Raw genomic sequence first — 20,362 nt, 5'->3', positions numbered from 1 at the left:
TAATTCCAGAACATGTCCACCTCCCCCAAAGGAAGCCCGACACCCACCAAGCAACCATACCCCACCCCTTACCACACGCCCACGAATCTGCTTCTGTCTTAACGGATTTGCCTGTTCTGGGTGTTTCATACAAGTACAGATGCGGTTACATTTTACACTTGGATAATGTAGAATTTTACCCTAACAAAGCTTTATATTGTTACTGACGCTCAGGGCAAACTAGGATCTGAAGTGAGAGGTTTGTTCAGAGTCACTGGGTTTCTCTACCAGGAGAATAAAGAGGGGAAAGGAGCAATGATTTCCAGAAAGCAGCAGACAAACCCATTGCCTAGCACCTACTCAGCACCGTGATGAAGGTTTAACACACTTGTAAAATAAGTGACATCATGTCCTTTTCTTGGAAGTAAATTACTTGGGAAATATCCTCATTCCGTTCTGAGGAATTGAGAACATTTCTGCTTGGGCATTGGGTGCTCACAATATAATAGGCATCCATTAGCCCATGTAAGTGGATGAATGTGCCTGGTGACTGGAGGAATATCAAGCTATGACTCAAGCTATGGACAGGAACAAACTTGCCTGAACAGTTTTTGTTTACATTTTTAAATTTTAACTTCTTGTTACATTAAAAATTGTTCATGCATGTGGTTACTGTGTTATATTTCAAGACATGTGTGCATCATATAAATTAAGTCACGATAAATGTACTGGTCTCCTCACTTACAGAATGGAACACACTTAAATTTTTTTATTACAGCCAGGAAGTGGTGGCACATGCCTTTAATCCCAGCACTCAGCAGGCAGAGGCAGTTAGATCTCTGAGTTCAAGGCCAGCCTGGACTACTGAGTGAGTTCCAGGACAGCCAGGGTTACACAGAGAAACCCAGTCTTGAAAAAAACAAAAAACTTTTATTCTAATATCCATTTATATATTTTGACATGTTATTTATATATTTGACATGTTATTGCTGAAGATTTGAAATATGGTTAGATAATTTTTGATGATAAAAAGTACAAAAACTATAAACTAGTATACATATACATGTATATGTACATATATATGTCCATTTACAAATTTAGTATCCAGTTACAACTATTTACTGAATGTAGTCTTTTCATTTGAATCTCATTTTAAACGCTAGTATTTAAATAATAAAATCCTGTGAAATCTTAAAGGGATCCAGAGCAGTAGGCAAACTGCACATCCACTGAAGTCTTTATCCCAGAGGCTGGACATTTCATGAGTTCAGTTTTCAAAACCAGGATTCTAACAGCTGCCCATTTGTCTCTCTAAGCAGGAAAAGGAAAGACGCTTGACACTGAAATTCCGGAACGCATGTTTCTCCTGGAAAGTCCTCCTCTCTCAAGGAGCTCCCTCCCTCAGCATCCTTATTTCTCAGGCTCCCCTGAATGAGACCAAAGGAGCCACACGCTCCCCACTCACTATTACCTTACAAGTGGTTTGCAAACGCAGTCAATGTGCCCTGCTGTGTGTGTAGAAGGAGACTTTCTTCTGCTACAACACCCTCATCAGCAAAGTTCGGGGAGATGGCATGGAAATCAGCCAGACTTTATGCCAGAATCTCAGAGATTTGCCTCACAGCCAGAATTTCAATCGTGTCTGTGCTGCTAATTGGCCTATGAAAGGCTCTGTTGCCATGACTAAGTAAACAACATTCAGGGACAGTTATGATTAAATTGCTCGGAAGAGAGGAAGGAAAGGTGGAGAGCAGCCACTGAATCATTAGCAGAAGACATTTGCAGCCCTGAGTCTGGAACCTGGACTTAGAGGGATTTCCGAAGGAAGCGATTTCCTAATTCAGACAGGTCCTGTGAGCATAAGAGACAGGGAGGGGTGTAGAGACATAATGAGGACATCCTTTCCTAATCTGAAATGCTACAACAGATGTCAGAAAGCATAAAAGGACTTTAATGCTAAACTACTGCAGTGTTTCTAAGCGTAAGGGCCTTAAAAAGTGATTCCAGACACTCCCATCCCCCTACAGTCCCAGGCTGCAAACCCCTAGATCAAAGCTTCCTTCTTCTGAGTCCTCATGCCTGTGCGTGTGAGTGTGCTTGTGTATATATGTGTGTGTGCTTGTGTGTATGTGTGGGCGTGTTCATGTGTGTGTATGTGTACTTGTGTGTATGTGTGTTCATGTGTGTGTGTGTGACCCATGCAAACATAGGCACACTTTCACATTCCTGTGTGGAGGTCAGAGGTCAGCATCACACATCTTCCTCTATCGCTTCACCCTACCTTTTCCGAGACAGCACCTCTCACTGAACCTGGAGCTCACTGATTAGCTAAAAGGCCTAGCTCCTGAGCCTGAGGCTGCCCAAACCCACCACTAGGGGCAGCACTGCTCAGTCTGGTTTTCACGTGGATTCAGTGAGCACTGTACTCACTGATCCAGCTCCTCAGCCCCAGAGTCCCCACATTTCCTTACAGACCCAGTTTCCCATCTTGATTTTCTCTTAAGCCGCAGTTAGAACCAGCTGATCCTATGCCGACCATGAGTCAGATTTCTCCCTGAGCTGAAATCCAGCTTCTGAGTGTCGCAGCAATAACCCTGGAGATTGCTCACATTATGTTTACACTAGGACAGGGCAGGAAATTGCAGGATTAGAACTCAGGAGCCACGGGAACAGTAGTCACCACTGGTGGCAGGCTGATCTGCAGTCCCTATGCTCTTTTGCCTATGGCAGGGACATGTCCTATGCAACCAAGACCTCAAGAGCCAGATCTTCTTGTCCAAATTCTGACCTCACCATCTACTAGCAATTTACTTGATCATTCTGTGACTCAGTTTCCCTATTTGTCAAAAGGGTAAATTAGAACCTGAATCAAGTTGTTCTGAGCATTGAATGGGTTAGCCATTAGCATGTCCAACACAAGGTGGGCACCAAGCGGATTTGATTTCAGGAGAAAAGTATCATAGAGCCATCACTAGCAATCTTTGGGTGGGGATTAAGTGGAACCATAAGGCAGCCCACAAAGGGTAAGCATGTAATCATCGGTGGTTGTCATACATGTATGACTTCAGAAGGTTTAAAGGCAAAGGTGACGATTCTTGTCCATTTAAGAAGAAATGCTGTTACTGGGCCAATGTAGGATGCTGGAGGCTGTGCTAAGTGATGGCCATTTCAGGAGGCCAGCTCTCGAGCTGCTGAGAAAGCAGTTATAGGATCCAGTGTGCTCTGATCCATATGTGCACAGGACTCATAGAGACCCACAGCTAGTGCCTGTGATAAGGGTGTGGAGGAAATCAGGCAGGACTCCCTCCAGGAAGCCACACCAATGGTGTTAGCCAGATGGAGGAGACAGAGATGGAGAGGAGGCAGCCACATGCTGCCTGATGCTCTTTGAGCCTTAATGCATCTGGTGAGATCAAGTTAGTGAACGCCGGATGTTTTCCCACCCCACCCACAGCCTCCCTTGCCAAGATCAAGGCTCACCATTCGGCAGGCACTGCCCTTTCCAAGTTTCCCTGCCACCCTCTGCCCCTCCTCCAGCCTTCCACGGCTTCTGTAGGGAGCCAGCCTTTCAAACAGATGCTCACTAACACACCCACTTTAGTGAGGCCACTCGGTGAGTGAATATGAATGTTTCACAGGGTCACAACCAGAAAATACAGTCTCCAGTTGGTCACACTATTTTTGGAGGCCATGGAAACTTCGGGGTGGGGGAAGGTTGCTAACTGAAGGAAATGGGTCACTGGGTAAAACCCTCGGGGTTATCTCCTCCCCTGCTGATGGACGATGTCCTTCTGTATATATGTTTCTCTTATTGGTTAATGAATAAAACACTGTTCGGCCAATGAGGCAGGAAGATAGGCGGGACTAGGAGATGAGAATTCTGGGAAAGGCAGGCAGAGTGAGCCCGCTGCACAGAGTCCCCATGCTGCCGAAGGAGTAGCAACATGCTTGGGCATTACCGGGTAAGCCACAGCCTTGTGGCAATGTTTAGATTGATAGAAATGGGTTAATAATTAAGACAGAGCTAGCCAATAAGAAGCCCTAGCCATCGGCCAACAGCTTTATAACTAACATAGTGTCTGTGTGTTTATTTGGGGCTCAAGGGCCTCGGGACCTGCCAAGCTCACACCCTACCCTGCTACCCCCTCCCTCTCTCTTCACTTGTCCTTCCCCTCCCTTCCCGGCCTCCTCTCCTCTCCAGTGAGGTGAAGCATCCCCTTCACATGCTTCTGCCACCTCCTGTCCCAGAAACATGGAGCCAAGTGACCATGGACTGAGTACTTTGAACTATGAGCCTATATGTTCCTTCTTTGGCTTATTTATGTTAGACATTCCATCACAGCAATAAAAAGCCAGCACAGATCATCAAATATCTCCTCACTGGCAAGTATTCTATCTGGCCAGGAAGACTAAATCCCTCTTCCCTCCAGAACTTAGGTGTGTTCCTTGCCACACTGTAGCATCATATCTTGTTTATTTATTTTCAATGTCCAGTCCCAGTGAAGATACAAATCCTGCAACATCAAGGTTTTCATTTGATTTTGCAGTCCCAGAACCCCAAGCACACGGGAAAGACTTGATCAACTTGAGCTATTATTTCTCAGCTGAACAAATCTCCCTGAGTCCCCGAGTCAGTTAAGAGAGAATTTGTTTGAAGGCAGAGTCAATAAACTTGATCAAAAAATTGTTCAAAGCAGTCTTGTTCATGGAAAGGGCGATTTTGTTCAGCAAGTCAGCTTCCTCTTTCCTTAGCATCCCAAGCACTTGCTCTCTGAAACATACAGCCAAAAAGAAAAGGTAATTGGAACAAAGTGGACCTTCAGAGTTCCACATGCTTGTCAAATGTGTACCCCTGGTATCTGGGCATCTCTTGCCATCCTGTGAGCACTTATGGGCAGTCAGAGGAGCTAGCCTGAGTTTCTTTGCACAATAAATTGGAATAATTCTGCCTATGGACAAAGAATGAAATTTTTATCCTCTGTCATTTGTTAGGTAGGTATACAAAGTCAATTTAAGGAGGGGGTTTGCCTCAGCCCCTCCACACACACACACACACACACACACGCACACACGCGCTCACACACACGCACACACCACACACGCACACATGCACACACACGCGCGCGCGCACACACACGCACACACACACACGCACACACCACACACACAGATGGCGTCATGTAATGAGCCACTAGCAGACAGTCCTCGGTAGTAAAAGTGGGATTGACTCAGGCAAGAGTTTCCTACTACACGGCTCTCGAGGCCCCATTCACAGTGTGCGTCCTGCACACGGCACACCTGGAGCGTGTGGCGTGCCAGGAGACTGCAGTCTCTGCAGCTGTGTAGCACAGCACACTGTCAGCGGGACCTGGGTTGGCAGTTCAGAGTTCCCAGTTCAGTCATGCCTATGGGCCTGGGGACCTGCACCCTAAAGTGTGAGCCTGCCCTCCCCCTATGTGCTGACCAACACTGACATAGCAAGTACCTTGCTATGACAATGGTATGACTGACCCCATAGCCCCCTCTTCTCCCTTCCCAGTCTAGCTTAAAATGGTTAGGACTTAAAATTAGCAAAGTAAATTTCCTCCCTGGTTTGCCAGGTGGGCTGCTGAGCTGTTATAATGTGGCAGTGATCACAAAAGAAGAAGAAGAAGAAGAAGAAGAAGAAGAAGAAGAAGAAGAAGAAGAAGAAGAAGAAGAAGAAGAAGAAGAAGAAGAAATGAGATGAGCGTTAAGAACCTCACATAGATGTGCTCGTGTATAATTTTCTATAAGCTGCTAGCCCTCCACCCATACCTTACTTAGGCTGATCATTCTCAACCTGTGGGTCATGACCCCTTTGGCAGTCCAATGACCCCTTTAACAGGGGCCACCTAAGACCATCAGAAAACATAGATACTCACATTGTAGTAGCAGAATCACAGTTATGAAGTAGCAGCAAACATAATTTTATGGCTGGGGTCACCACCACATGAGGAGCTGTGTTAAAGGGCCACAGCATTGGGAAGGTTTCCACCCACCGCCTTTGGCACTTCATTTTAAAAATGAAGAGGTCTCACTTTTATCATTTTTCTCCCCCACAAGGAGCACCAGTTTTGTTCACATTCGCAAAGGTGCATACAGTCCGAATTATGAACAAAACTCCATTTTATTCCTATCTATACCGCTCTCTCTAGCCTTTCTTATTTCCCCAATTTGTGAGTCTTCTCTATTTCTCCATGATCTGGTTCCAGCTAGTTCTGTGATCTGGATACAGTTCACAAGTATTTTCTTGGCATCTTCTGGTACCACTGATCTCAGGGGTAGGAGACTTAGGCCTCTGCTGCGAAGATTCCTTTACTTTCTTGTTATTTTCCACGGAAACTGCCCTGACACCCGGCACAGGTATCATATGCACACACAACCCTGAGGTGAGGGATTTCCCTCGTCATTTATTTCTGCTGTGGTGTGCTGTTTAGCCTCAGGCCCAAAAGTCACAGGAATGGCTGAGCACGGACTCAAACCCTGAAACTCTCCAGTCACACTAATGCTGTTCCCCTGGAAGGTGACTGGTGTCAGGAGTCTTCTCACAGGGATGAGAGCTGACTGATCACAAGTGATGATAGAGAGAGAGGTCTTTAAAAAATTCCTGGGCTCAAATTGCCATTATTTGAATTAAGAACACACATTCCTTTTTGTTTGTTTATTAGTTTTACTTTTGTATGTGAGACAGGGTCTCACTATGTAGCCCTCACTATAGGCAAAGTTTCCTGCCTAGATTGCCAATCAGCTCTGTCCCGCAGGCTGCTCCCCAAATAACCACATGGAGACTAATTATTAACTATAAATACTTGGTTGATAGCTTAGGCTTGTCTCCAGCCAGCTCTCACAACTTAAATCGACCCAGGTCTACTAATCTATGAGCTGCTCCAGACTCCTTTTCCTCATCTATGAATTTCCCATGTTTGCTTCTCCCACATCGAGCTCAAGACTCCTCCGATTCTGTTCTCCTCCTCCCAGTGTTCTCTCTGCCCCCAAAATCCTGCCTAGCTGTTGGCCAATAGTTTTTGATTAACAACGAGAGCAACACATCTTCACAATGTGTAAAAGGAATATTCCACAGCACCTCACTGGCCTGGGAATCATTATGTAGAACAGACTGACCACAAATTCGAAGAGACTGACTCTATGTCCTAAATGCTGGAACCGGAGGCATGTGCTAGCATGAAGCTCTAGGGAGGCATGCACAAGGACTATGTGGGATACATATAGTGGTGCCCAACAGACAGTAGCCTGGCAAAGCAAGTTACAGTCAGAATAGACACATTTGTAAAACGTGTAGGTTCATGTGAGAAGTTCCACATGTAAGATCTTGGAAGGCAGTGTGGAGTATATAGTAGAGCTATTTTGCCTTCTGCTTTTCATCATTCTGCACAATATAAGTTACTTTACTCAACAGCTTGTACTACTCTCATAACTGAAATTAATTCAACAGAGGAAAGGTACTGAATGCTTCCCAGGGGATTCTGCTGATCACCCAAGTTCAGAGACCATTGCACCAGGCAAATGAGATAAATTCCATTAGTTTAACTTCTCAGTTAAAAGAACTAAGATTTCCCTCCAGATACAAGTTCTTCCAATTACCCTGTACCCACCAAGCCTCCAGAAATACCAGCAAACTGGGAGTCCTTGTCTATGTAGTAAGTAACCAGAGATGATGAGGGGTAGGGAAAAATAAAACAACGAATTGAAAGTTGGAAATGGAAATGGAAGGGGGGAGGAAGTAAAACCATCTACAAGGACAGCAGACTAGAACATTATATTTCTACTCACCACCTACACTTTCCAGGACACATGATAGTTTGTCTCACTCTGTTGAGTAAAAGATCCATAAAGCAAACTAAAGTTTATACTCCAATTTCTTCTGAACAGGCTAAATTTTAATGGTCAAGTGACCAATATATTGTATTTCTCGTTGCAACATGCAATTGTTAATCATTTCAATGTCTGTCTTAATGAAATGAACTGGGTCAGCCCCAAATAGAAAGTTCTTTAATATTCCATAGGCTGAGGGTGTGGTTCAGTTGGTAGAGGGCTTGCACAAAGGTCTGGACTAAATCTCCAGTTCTGCGTAAGACTGGGCCTGCTAGTGCACACCTGAGCTCTCAGCACTTAGGAGGCTGAGGCAGGAGGATGATGATTTGCTTCCTTGCTTCTTTTGTTCTCTAGTGGAGGAGAGCTGAAAGGAAACAAATGAGCAGGGCCCAGCGGAGACAGCTCTCAGGGAGATGGTTAAGCCTTACAACTCCACTTTATTCCAGGAAGAAAAGGGAATATAATGGGTGGGGCAAGGGCAGGGGCATCATCTAATTGTCATCTAATAGCACAATCCTATCATAGGCTCCTAGTATGTGCAGTGAAGAAGGCTTCTAGCAGGGATCTACGTGAAGGTCCAAGCTAAAGATAAGTCAGGCATCTGATTTAGAGACAGATTTCAGATAAGGTCAGTCTTCCAGGCCCAGGGGCATTCTCCAGATAAAGGCAGGTAGGAGCAGGAAGTTCTACTGAGGGACAAGCCATTGGGATAAGCTGCCAGGCAGTGGGAAGACTGTGACCTCTTCCAATCAGCAAAAGTTCAAGGTCATCATCAACTGCATGGGGAGCAGAGACCCCGGATGACCCGCGCAAAGTCTGCAGTTTAATATTCCACATAAAACTCCTCTGCTGCTATTCAAGATAGATGGTGATGATGCTTCTCCAACCTTAAACTGTCTTTGAGAAACAAACTCCCATGTGCAATGCAGGTGATTTCCCTGCTGTCATTTGAGAAGAGGGAACCTCAAATGAAAGAAATGGCCCCACCAAATTGGCCTGTGGACACGTCTGTGGGCCATTTTCTTAAGGCCACTGTGGGTGGTGCCATCCTGGGCAGGTGGTCCTAGATGGAGTAAGAAAGCAGGCTGAGGAAGCCATGGGAGCAAGCAGTCTTCTTCCATGGTGTTTGCTTCAGTTCCTGCTCCCAGGGTCTTGTTTCCAGGGTCCTGCCTTGACTTTCTGCTCTGACTTCCTTTAAGGATGGTTATACTGTTTACCAAAGCAATAGCAACCCTAATTAGGACACCTACCATACCGTGACCACAATAAGCACAAAAAATGGCCTTCAGCAAAACAACTAGGGACAACCATTAGGAAATGTCCAACTTATTTTCTTGAGACAGAGTCTCTCATTGTCTTGGAACCTGCCAAACAGGCTGGACCAACTGGCCAGTGAGCCCAGGAAGTGCCTGGCCACCTGCCCAGTGCCGGGACTACATGTTGCCCCCACCCCTGGCCTCCTTAGGTGGATTCTGGATAGTGAACTCAGATCCTTGAAATTACCAGGCAAGCCGTTTACCATCTGTGCCGTCTCCCAAGTCCCTGGGTATATACTTTGAAAAACTGTTAGTTTTATTTAAATGTGTGTTACTTATGAGCTACACTTTTCCTGTCATAAATCAGTTCACTCTCCTGTCCCTAAAAATAGATGAAATTATCAGTTTTAGGGTCAAAACAGACAGCAGCTACTCAGTCATGAATACTAACAATAAACACCCTTGAAAGCAAGACGCAAGACCTCATGGTGCAGATTTGTTTAAGGTGCCCCCTGGAATTGCCAGAGAATTTGTGACATCACATATTCTGTACCCTGCTCTGTCCAGCCCTTTGGACTGCTACAAACAAACATGTATGTGGGAGCATGTATTTTCTTCTACTCAATATCCATACTCCAAGAACTAACCCACACCTATTGTTGTCCACTTTATCAGTGACTTCTGATTACAATATTAGAGTAGGCACATGACCTTTCAGAACATCCCAGGTTAGCTACTGCTATACTTTGAATGTAATTGGCCCACATAAGTTCATAGGGAGGGGCACTATTAGGAGGTATGACCTTTTTGGAGGAAGTGTCATCGTGAGAGCAGTCTTTGAGGTCTCCTATGCTCAAGTTACACCTAGTTCAGTTCACTTCCTATCGCCTGTGAGTCAAGGTGTACTAACTCTGGTTCCTTCTCCAGCACCATGTCTGCCTGCATACTGCCATGTCCCACCATGGCGATAATGGACTAAACCCCCCAAATGGTAAATTACCCTATTAAATGTTTTCCTTTATAAACGTTGCTGTGGAACTGGTGTCTTTTTCACAGCAATAAAAACCCTGAGACAGCCATTTGGGGTGGCTTACATGTGTAAGCTCATAAGCCTGAGGCAGGAGGACTGCTATAAATTTAAGGCTGGCCTGAGATTCATAGTGAATCCAATGTCAACCTTGACTAAAAAGTGAAACCCAATCACAAAAAGTCAGTTCTGGACTGGTGGATGACTCCATGGGTAAAGGCTCTTGTTGCCGAGCCAGAGCACCTGAGGACCCCTGGAGCCCATGTGATGGAAGGAAGCAACAGACTTTCAAAGATTGTTCACTAACATCTGCATAAACCACACACACACACTCTTGAAAAAGAAAACAAAAAGCAAGCAAATAAAATCTACTGTCCTCTTGATCGTTTGGTTTCTTTATTATTATAAAATCACTATTGTGTTTCTTTATGACTGATTATACTTTTGCTGAGGGATCTATCTAATAGGTCATTTATAACAATAAATGTATCCAGAGTAGTGAATACCAGAATTTGTATGAATTAACAACTTCAGAGCTTTGGTTGGAGAGAAGTACCAGGAATAAGTGTCAGGCATTTATTTTTGTGGAAAGTGACCCTGGGAATTGCCACTGACCTCCATTCCTATATTGAGGAATACAGGCTTACATTTTTCAGATGCTGACCAATCCTAATGGCATCCATGGGCATTAAATACAGCTCTCCACTACATACCAATAGTGAATCACATTCTTCCTCTTAAAATAGTTTAAATTGTTTTACTGAAGTTGGAAAGATGGCTCAGAGGTTAAGAGAGCTCTGCTTTCCCAAAGGACCTGAGTTCAGTTCCCAGCAGTTTCAAGCACCATATCAGGCCCCTTACCTGTAACTACAGCTCCACAATGTACTAGAGCATTATGGTCTACAGCAACAGATCCATGGACTAAAATGTCCAAAACCATGAGCCAAAATGCCTTTTTCTTCTTTAAGTTGGTTGCTTTGCCCCTACATTGTAGTGTCTCTGGTATGGAAAGGTACTCCACAAAAGAGAAGTGTAAACACCAACCCAGCCACAAAACCTTTGATTTACAGTTCTGTCCTTCCTAGAAAGTATGTTAGCCCAATGAAGACACAGAACTGGTGGGAGTAACCAATGCCAAATTTGGCTTAAGGCCCACTCCACAAGATGGAACCCAAACCCAACATTGCTTGAGCGACCAAGAACCAGACTAGATAGCCCAGAGACCTAGGGAAAAACCAAACACTGCTGGTCTTAAAAAATGAAGAGGAAGTAGTGATAAAATGACTCCTGACACTCTGCTATCCTCATAGATCAGTGCCTTATTCAGACATCATCAGAGCAGCAGATGGAAACATGCAGAGACCCCCAGCAGAGAGAGAAAGACTTTAGAACACACACCTCTAAATGGGACTTCTCCATCAAATCCTGACCCTCAGGGTTCAGGGAACCCAGAATAGATGAGGCAGAAAGATTGTAAGAGCTCAAGAAGATGGAGTGCAACAGAAGAATAAGTCCCTCCTAATCAACTGATCAAAGGTCATACGAACTCACAGAGACTGAGGCCTCTGCACAGGGCCTGCAGAGGTCTACACCAGGCTCTCTGCATGTATGTTATAGCATTCAGGTTAGTGTTTTTGTGAAACTCCTGAGTGTGTGAACAAGTGGGTCTCTGATCCTTGTGCTTTCTCTTGGGCTCTTTTCCTTCTGTGGGTTTGCCTTGTTCAACTTTGATAGGGTTTTTGTCATATCTTATGTTCTATTTTGTCATGTTTGGTTGTTATTTCTTAGAAGCCTGTTGTGAAAGGGAAAAACAAAAGTAAAATAAACAGACTACTGAATAAACTAAAAGAAAAGGCATATCCTGTCAAATTCCTGTCAGCTTCACAAGGATTCTTTCTGTTCTTTCTCTTATTACCCAGCCTTGATGTCTAAGGAGATCTTTTCTAAGATGTTGTCTCCCCATCTAAGCCACACAAGCCAAAATGACATTTCAGAGCCCCTGCACATTCATTTCCTGGAATTGCATATTCTAGGTGTCACCAACTCTACAAGTCACAAATACATTCCAATATCGGTCCATATTTCCAGTTTGCGCAGATGAATCCATTGTGAACACACGGTCATCCTGTCCTATGGTCACCTCTTCTGCATCATTTCAGAAGTAGCTCACACACCACTAGCTTCTGTGATGAATAAATCCCTGAGTCTCAGTCATGTGATGCATGAAGCCTCATGAGGAAGACACTATCTGCACGGTTGGTGGCCACCCTCTGAGAAACACTTTCACTCTTCAAGTATTCGAGAGCAGGTTTTCTCTGCTCCAGCAGCTCCCATGTGCCTCACCACCACCCCTTCACCCTCCCCTGCCTGTTTCCCATGGCCTCTTCACTTGGCTTGGAGCCAAGGTCTGCTCTCACTGCTCAGCAGCAGATGGCATGCCCAGTATGATTATACCCTGGATTTGATCCTTAGCAATGCAACAACAAAAATCTCAAGAGTTTTGAGCCCATGTAATTTTATATATATATATATATATATATATATATATATGTATATATATATATGGGAGCAACTAGCTTAGGGCCCTCTACCTAAGTCCATGGTTTTCCACGACTGATGCTATGGCCTCATAATCCCCAGGAAGAAATAAGTGACCTCTCTCAAGTGTGGCAGCCTACAAGCGTGGGAACATTTGGGTTGGTGCCAACCAGGGCTATTAGTTCACTCTTAAACATAACCATATCTCTGTACTCCCTACCGCCGGTTGCTCTGCTTGTCCCGTGTCTACCTTTCCTGCTCCTACCTAAGTAGTGGCTACAATCCAAGCTGACAGTGGAATTTAAGGAGAAAAATAGAACATTTCAAATAAAAAAAAAAGGAACACTCAACAGTGACGTCATGAACAGCAAAGCTGTGGAGAAGGGACCTGTTCTGGGGACAAGCAACAGTTGGTAGTCAGAAACAATTCCAAGTTTCTAAGACTCATAAAAGTAAGTTAAACACTTGTAATAATAATAACTGTATTTTCATAAGCATTGGCACACCAAGATAAGACACATTAATAGAATACAATAGGAAATCTATAAATCGCCCCAAAATTATAATACAATTTAAGACTCTCAAAAGGTGGCATTTCAAATCAATAAAGCTGGAGTGACAGCTCAGCAGTTAAAAGTGCTAACTGCTCTTACAGAGGACCAGGGTTCAATTCCCAACACCTCTATCAGGTGGCTAGTAACCACCTGTAACTCCAGTTCCAGGAGATCCGAGAGCTGCACCCCCACACACAGGGCACTGACATACACTCAGGCTCAGGTGTGCAAGCGTTAAATAGAAAACCTAAGTCTTCAAATCAATAGGAAAAGGAGTGAGTACCTCAGCATATGGGTGGAGGACAGCTGGGTAGACATTTGTAAAAGTGAAGTTGAGTGTCTCCGGTAGCACTGGACTGAAATTTGGAGGAGGAGCTTTTGTATATGTTGAACATGAAAGTTTTGCTAAATAAAAAACAGTTCCCAGAAGCTGAGGAAAAAAATGAAAATTTTTTATTTTTCATAAGACAAGCAACAATTTTGTGGGATGTGGTATTACTTGAGGAGGAAGATAAAACAGGCAAAAGTGCATGGCTGAGATGAAGACCGTTTGTGTTGACATGGCGGACTAACGCCTCCGCCCGTCTACAACAGGGCGGTGCACCAGTTCCGGAAGTTTTGTAATTCTTAAGCTATTTCAAGATGCAAAGGCTGTTTTTTAATGGAATCTATGTACACATGCAAATACACACATTTGGGTGTATCTGTGTGTGACAGCATAAAATATCAGGAGGGGGAACCCTTGACCAGCTGACAGAATTGATCTTGCCTAGGATGGGAACTGAGTGGCACTGATGGAAGGAATCATTCGGTTCTTCATAAATTTAAAACTCTTATTTTCAAAAGACAGCTCTTCACAGAAGGCTCTCAGTAGTGACATTGCACACCGCAAACAGAGGAAGAGAACACATCCTCGAGGAACATTAGGTTTCCAGCCCTGGTTTCTTAGAATGTGATTGGCAGCCCTGAGAACCAGGTCCCCTCAGGCTCGGGAAGGAACGCGCCTACCTTCCCCAGGGCTCTCTTTGTTCTTTCTCTAAGAATGTTTTTCTGAGATGAGCATTTTATAACAATTTATAACATAGAGTACCTAGCACAGGGCTCAGCGTGAAGGAAGCAAACTCATCAAGCCAGCTTTCTCCCTTTCCAAGGTTATTGATATCCTCCCCCCCCACACACACACACAGCTTTCATATTACCGGAGGAAAGACATGGTGGTTATTTTATTTGGAAAGTGAGTCTTCTGTGTGTTTTGTGAACACAGGAGATTCATATCTAACTTCTTTATTATGTGGCTTAATTTGTTTCAAAAGAAGCAGGAAATGCTTGTGACATTGACAGAATAATCCTTTAAATGGGAGGAGGTGAGGGGGTGCTTATATGTAAGTATTTTCAAGTAAAATATTATCTTAGACACTAATTCTCCCTAATGAACTTTTAAAAATCAGCTCTATTAATAGCTTACATAGAGTCGGCATTCCTTCCCAGTGCTGTCTATTATGTTAAGAGAAGCTTTTTCTTTGCTAGCCGCTTTGGTTTATCCCCCGCCAGCCACCTGGGCTCTGCCGCATTGTAGTCCCCAAATAAACACACAAGACACTGTATTAATTATGAAGCTGTTGGCCTTGCTCGTTTCTTACTGGCTAGCTCTGACTTAAGTATTTACCCCATAATTGTTAATCTAAGTATTTCTCTTACCGGAGAATAGTTCCGGGCTTCCTACCCCATGGCGGTTACATGTCAAACTCCTGTGTTTCTCCTACCCAGAGTCCTTCTGGACTCCTAGTCCCACCTCTCTTGGTTCCCTATAGGCCAGCAGTGCTTTATTGACAAATGCACAGGACTTCCCCCCAACAGTCTATAAACCGAGGTTGTTGCGTGGACAACTGAGAGCAGCCGGGGGACTCTTTTTCTATAGAGAATGGAATGTAAATTTCCGGCCAGGGGGAGCATTTCACTTTGAAATTGAATGCAAGAGGCAGCAGAGGGCATTTAAAAGCTCATGTTGGCCTTCGCTATTTACAGTCTTAAATATACACCCCAGCTAATACTAGTGAGTAAATTATTGGTCCATAAGGCTTTTTAATGAGATTAAATCTTCACCAGCTGGAGACCATGAGCCTCAGACACTCCTTAGCAAGAAAAGATTTCCTCCTGTCTCAGTTACTTTTCTGTTTCTGTGATAAAACGCCCCGACGAAAGCCACTTAAAGGGAAAAGGGCTTCTTTAGCTCACAGTTTGATATGATGGTTCTGTCACAGCCAGGAAGAAGCAGTATGTGCACATCGTGGGGAAGCAGGAAGCTAAGTGACCACACTTATATCCACACTCAGGAAACAGAGGGTGATGCAAGGCCCACCCCCCAATAACCCACTTTTTCCAACAAGGCTCCACCACCTGCCCAGACGACACCCCAGCTGGGAACCAAGTGTTCAAGCCTATGGGAGATTTCACATCCAAACCAAAGCAATCCCAGAGAGCCTGGGGAGACCTGGCCCTGAAGGATGCAGCCATCAATCCCTACTCCCTCGCTCAGCACCCACAACCAGCAGCCTAGCTTTGTGATGGACAATCGCATCTCTCAAGATGAGTGTGGGACTCATCTTGGATATCTCTCTTCTCTTCACCCTCTGCAGTCAGTGAAGGAGACCCTCTCGGACAGCGGCAGTACTCTCCTGGACCTCAGATTAGGCACAAACCCCACTCAAACCCTTGTTTTTCCCAGAGTCATTTTTAAGAAGAGAAAACCAGGAGGTCTGTGTTAGAATGGGCTAGAATGTGGCCGTATATTTTGATCGGGCATGTTAATTAGGTGAACCAAAGGGGGCTTCAATGGCTGGATCTTGGTAGTCAGCCTCGGGAGGAGGAAGCTGCCAAATAAGGGAATAGACTTTGTCAGCTAGCTTTAGGAATGTCATCTAATGGTTTTTTTTAGCAAGGCAGAGGGACTGGGGGAGAAGGGCAAGGCCTGCCAGAGTCAGGCTCACCGTGTTCCAGCCGACTAGAGTCCCTCAACCAGTCAGCCAAGCACGAAGCCCTTCCTCACGAGGCTACAGTGCAGAACATCCTGCCTTTGAGATCCTCGCTGCCCTGCATCTCCTTTATTCAGACCCTCCTGCCTCGACCTCCCAAACGCTAGGGTAACAGTCCCATCTTCTGTTACCCCACCTGTCTCCACCACTGACGCCATCACCTGAAGGGACTCTAGACCACTTGAGCACGTGGGTATGGCAGGCCTTGCCCTTCTCCCCATCCCTCAGCCTTGCTAAAAAACTGCTAAGTTACATTGCTAAAGCTAGTCACCAAGGTCTACTCTCCTATTTGGTCACTTCCTGCTCCTGAGGCTGACTACCAATGTTGGTAGTCAGCAAACAGAAGCCCCCTTTGGCTCACCTAATTAACATACCCAATTAAAACTAAACACCTCATCCTAACATGGGTTCCCATTTTACCTTTATAAGCCGCCTTTTGCCTATGTGCCATGTCTGTCTCCCATCCAGAGGCAGTCCTCTGGGCCCCCTGGGACAAATATCCCTGCCCTTTCTCTTGTCCCCTTCCCCTCTGTCCCCTGTCTCCTTTACCATAGCACATTAGCCCGTTCTAACACTGATTCCCCCCTTCTTCTCTAAGAGTGACATCTCTGTGAAAACAGGTATTTTGCAGTTTGTAACTAATTCGGGTCGTGAGGGAGCCCCCTGCGGGAGTCCACATCTTCATTGACATCTGATTCTTTATAACTAGACAATGCCAGTGATAACCTCCCCTCTTACAGTGTCTCAGAACAGCACAGTAGGGGACCCTGTTTCATTCCCCAAGTTTGCCAGTCCTTCCTGAACCTTTGTTTTTGTTTTGCATTGAGACTGGACTTTTGTTTTGGTTTTTAATTTCCTTTCTGTTGCTAGAGTAAAACCCTCTAACCAAAATCGACTTAGGGGAGGAGTGGATTTATTTCAACTTACAACTCCCAGATCACAATCTATCACTGAGGGAAGTCAGGGCAGGAACTGGCTGATTCACCCTCTTGTTCACATTGGTTCATGTTCAGCTAGCTTCCTTACACAGCTGGGCTTGGTGGCTCACACCTATGGTGGTTGAGAGGCTGGAGGATTGCTGTGAGTTACAGGTCAGCCTGGACTACACAGTGAATGCTATGATTCCTGCTCAGTCTTGACTACACTGTGAACTGCAGGCTGTCCCAGACTACCTAATGAATAAGCACTCCCGTGTCAGTGTCTGTGGTTCTAATTCCCACCTCTCCCCAGGATGCTGTAGCAGTTTGGAAGCAGTGGTTTCTTGCTGAGTACTTCTTGGCTGCTTTCTTCCCCTCAGCAGCCCCAGACTGAATCCTCACTCAATCTTCTATTTTTTTCCCCAAAATTGCACCCCCACACTCTTGAATGCTGAGACCCAAGCCTGGAGTTCACTGACTTCCCCTGAACACTAGTCTTGCACACTGTCTTTCCCCATTGTCTTGTGCTAAATCATCGTTCCAGCTTTTTTTGCTTTGCTCTGTGTTGCATCCCTTTCTTCAGAACTGTTAAAAAAAACTGCTTCTTCCTCACTGCTCTCTTGGACTTATTATCTTGTCTCTAACACTTCACACTGGTGTCTGTCTGTCTCCTCTCTGTGTTTATCATTGTAACTTGAAAGGAAAGAGCAACAGGTTCCAGAAAGGTTCTGACATGGAATTAGACCCTCAGTAAAGCTTTATCAGGAGAGGGGCCTTGGAGGGGAGAGTAGTCCTTCAGATCCAAAGAGGAGTCATAGCATGTGTGAGCACTGAAGACCGAACCAGACCCTCGAGATCATCACATCAGCTGAGTAAGTGTCATGGTCGTAGACAGACATAATGGGCCCTTCAGGTACACAGAACATAAGCGGTCTAAGTCTTCTAGGTTTTCAGGGGGTGAGCAAGCTTCCTGCCATGTCATCTAGTCTGGGCCAAGGAGCACAGAGGCAGGCTTGGGGGTTGGCATAAGCTTGCATGTAGCCACCAGAAGGAGGGCCTGCAGACCCACCATAGCAGAGTCTGGCTTTCTTACCCACTGTGTTCAAGAGAAAGCTGCAGGAGGGAAGGAAACAGTGGCAACGGAATCTGTCACCTGTCATTTATTGTTTGATTCTTTAGGAAGCAGAACTTTACCCGACTCCACTGCAACTGTAAACAAAAAACAAAACAAACAACACGATAGCTTCTGTGCATGCAACTCTCTGCTTCCTAGTCTTATCCTTACTTTATAATTTAGACCCTAGGCACGTCAGAGGAGATGGCTTTCAGCTATAAATAGCAAACTTTACCCAGGCTTGACTGGTGAGTTGTTTATTTTTCTGACTGAATAATAGGTCCAAAGTCCAGAGAATTACCTAGATCTTCCTGTTTCCCTCCTCCATGTTCCTGGCATGGTGACTGTGGCCTTTCCAAGATGCACAAGGTGACACATTAGTCTCCAGGCAGACAGGCCAAGGAGGAGTTTCTGGCTCCTAGGTGTCTCTTAGATCTGGGATGAGTTCTGCCCTGCCTCACCTCTGCACGCCTCTCTCAAGTCTGTTGTCAACTTTCCTAGCCAAAAGGAATGAAATTTTTATGAATCTCTTGACCCATCATGATTCACAGCTGCAGTGTAGGGCCACTTGGGGAGAAGGGGTATTACAGCAATAAAACAGATTACATTCTGTGGACAGGAAGAATAGCCTGCTCCCGGGAAAACAGTGGGGTTTGTGGAGGAGAGGCACATGGAGGGCATGGGCGCAGCCAAGAGTCCAATCCAGCCATGGTACTGCCCACCACCTCGCTTAGAAGAGGAACCGGATGTCTGAGGCTAAAAACCAAACCAAGTTCATGGTTGAGTCAGCCTGGTAGCCTTAGGGCAGGAATGGGAATGGAGGAAGATGGAGACACTAGATCCCCTGGGAGACTTGGCTGAGCTAGGTTCTCTCCTCAGGAAGTCCTCCATGATCCCCAAGAACTCATGTTGGTCTCTGCCAGACCCTATTGGAATCATATGTTTTTAGCCACTGCCACTAAAGCTTTGTTGACAGGACTAAAGAAGGGACTAACAAACACTGTGACAAGGAGTCTGTAAGGTGTCCTATAATTCACTTTTTTGTCATCTTGTTAACTTTGAAGGGTGGTTTTTATTGGAACTTTGAATGCAACAATGTTTCTTTAAAAGAATTATGAACTACCATGTAATTAAATGGGAAAGAAATTTGTGTCTCCAGGGGCTTCAAACTTAGGAAGACACTCAATCACTTGAAATCCTTCCTGGAAACAAGACATACAATGAAAAATATATAGAACTTGTGTTTCTGTATTTAAAGATTGATAAGCTGAGTTCAAGCAACTCAAGTCAGCAAATAGTTACTGGATGTGACATATAAGACTCTTTACTAGATACAAAATGAGTAATTGTACTAAAAAGAGAAAAGGAAAGAAAAGAAAAAGTAGCCAAAAACTTTGTTGTCATAATAGCAGGAATTTGCCGGGCGTTGGTGGCGCATGCCTTTAATCCCAGCACTAGGGAGGCAGAGGCAGACAGATCTCTGTGAGTTCGAGGCCAGGCTGGACCAACAGCCTCCAAAACAATACAGAGAAACCCTGTCTCATAAAAACAAAAAACAACAACAAAAAAAAGCAGGAATTTGCTTAAGTGATGCAAGAGGTCCCATAGACTTTCATCACATTCTCAAGGGTCCACAGTGTGTGGGTGACCTGTAGCAGGCTGATTCACTCATCAGCTTGGCCTCTGCACAGTGTAAGATATGACTATAGTGGGTCTCGGGTGATGGTGATCTGCTTCCCAAGATGGGCAGAGAATCCTCCTCAGTCATGTAATGATGCTTCAGCCCATGGACAGATGAGACCATGGACCAGCCCCAGAAAGATGAAGTCAGCACCCACAGCCATGCTTCAGCTCTGCCAGTCAGACAGGACACAGTGGGGTAAGCCTGGAAGTCAATGTATGCAGATAAAGGAAATCACTCCAAACCAATGAATTTCCAACTGGAGACACAGGAATTCCACAATCTCAGTTCACACACAGCCATCGCTACCACATCAGTGTTCACTGAGCCTACCTTATCCTCATCCATCTGTTCTCTGTTATTCGTTGACAATATATTGAAAGCAAATATTCTATTAATGTGCCCAGGCA

General features: G+C 44.9%; 1 long non-coding RNA gene across 1 annotated transcript; it reads right to left on the bottom strand.

Moving 5' to 3' along the window:
• Positions 1 to 4,436: 4,436 nt before the first annotated feature.
• On the bottom strand, positions 4,437 to 13,632 carry LOC121143116. Its single transcript, XR_005880227.1, has 2 exons — positions 13,492 to 13,632; positions 4,437 to 4,750 (listed from the first exon to the last, which is right to left on the bottom strand). It is a non-coding gene; the product is annotated as an uncharacterized LOC121143116 (long non-coding RNA).
• Positions 13,633 to 20,362: the final 6,730 nt, after the last annotated feature.

Source organism: Mesocricetus auratus, unplaced genomic scaffold (genome assembly GCF_017639785.1).
Source record: "Mesocricetus auratus isolate SY011 unplaced genomic scaffold, BCM_Maur_2.0 Super-Scaffold_100011, whole genome shotgun sequence".
Lineage (NCBI taxonomy): Eukaryota > Metazoa > Chordata > Mammalia > Rodentia > Cricetidae > Mesocricetus > Mesocricetus auratus.
This window is presented reverse-complemented; position numbering and strand designations above follow the sequence as displayed.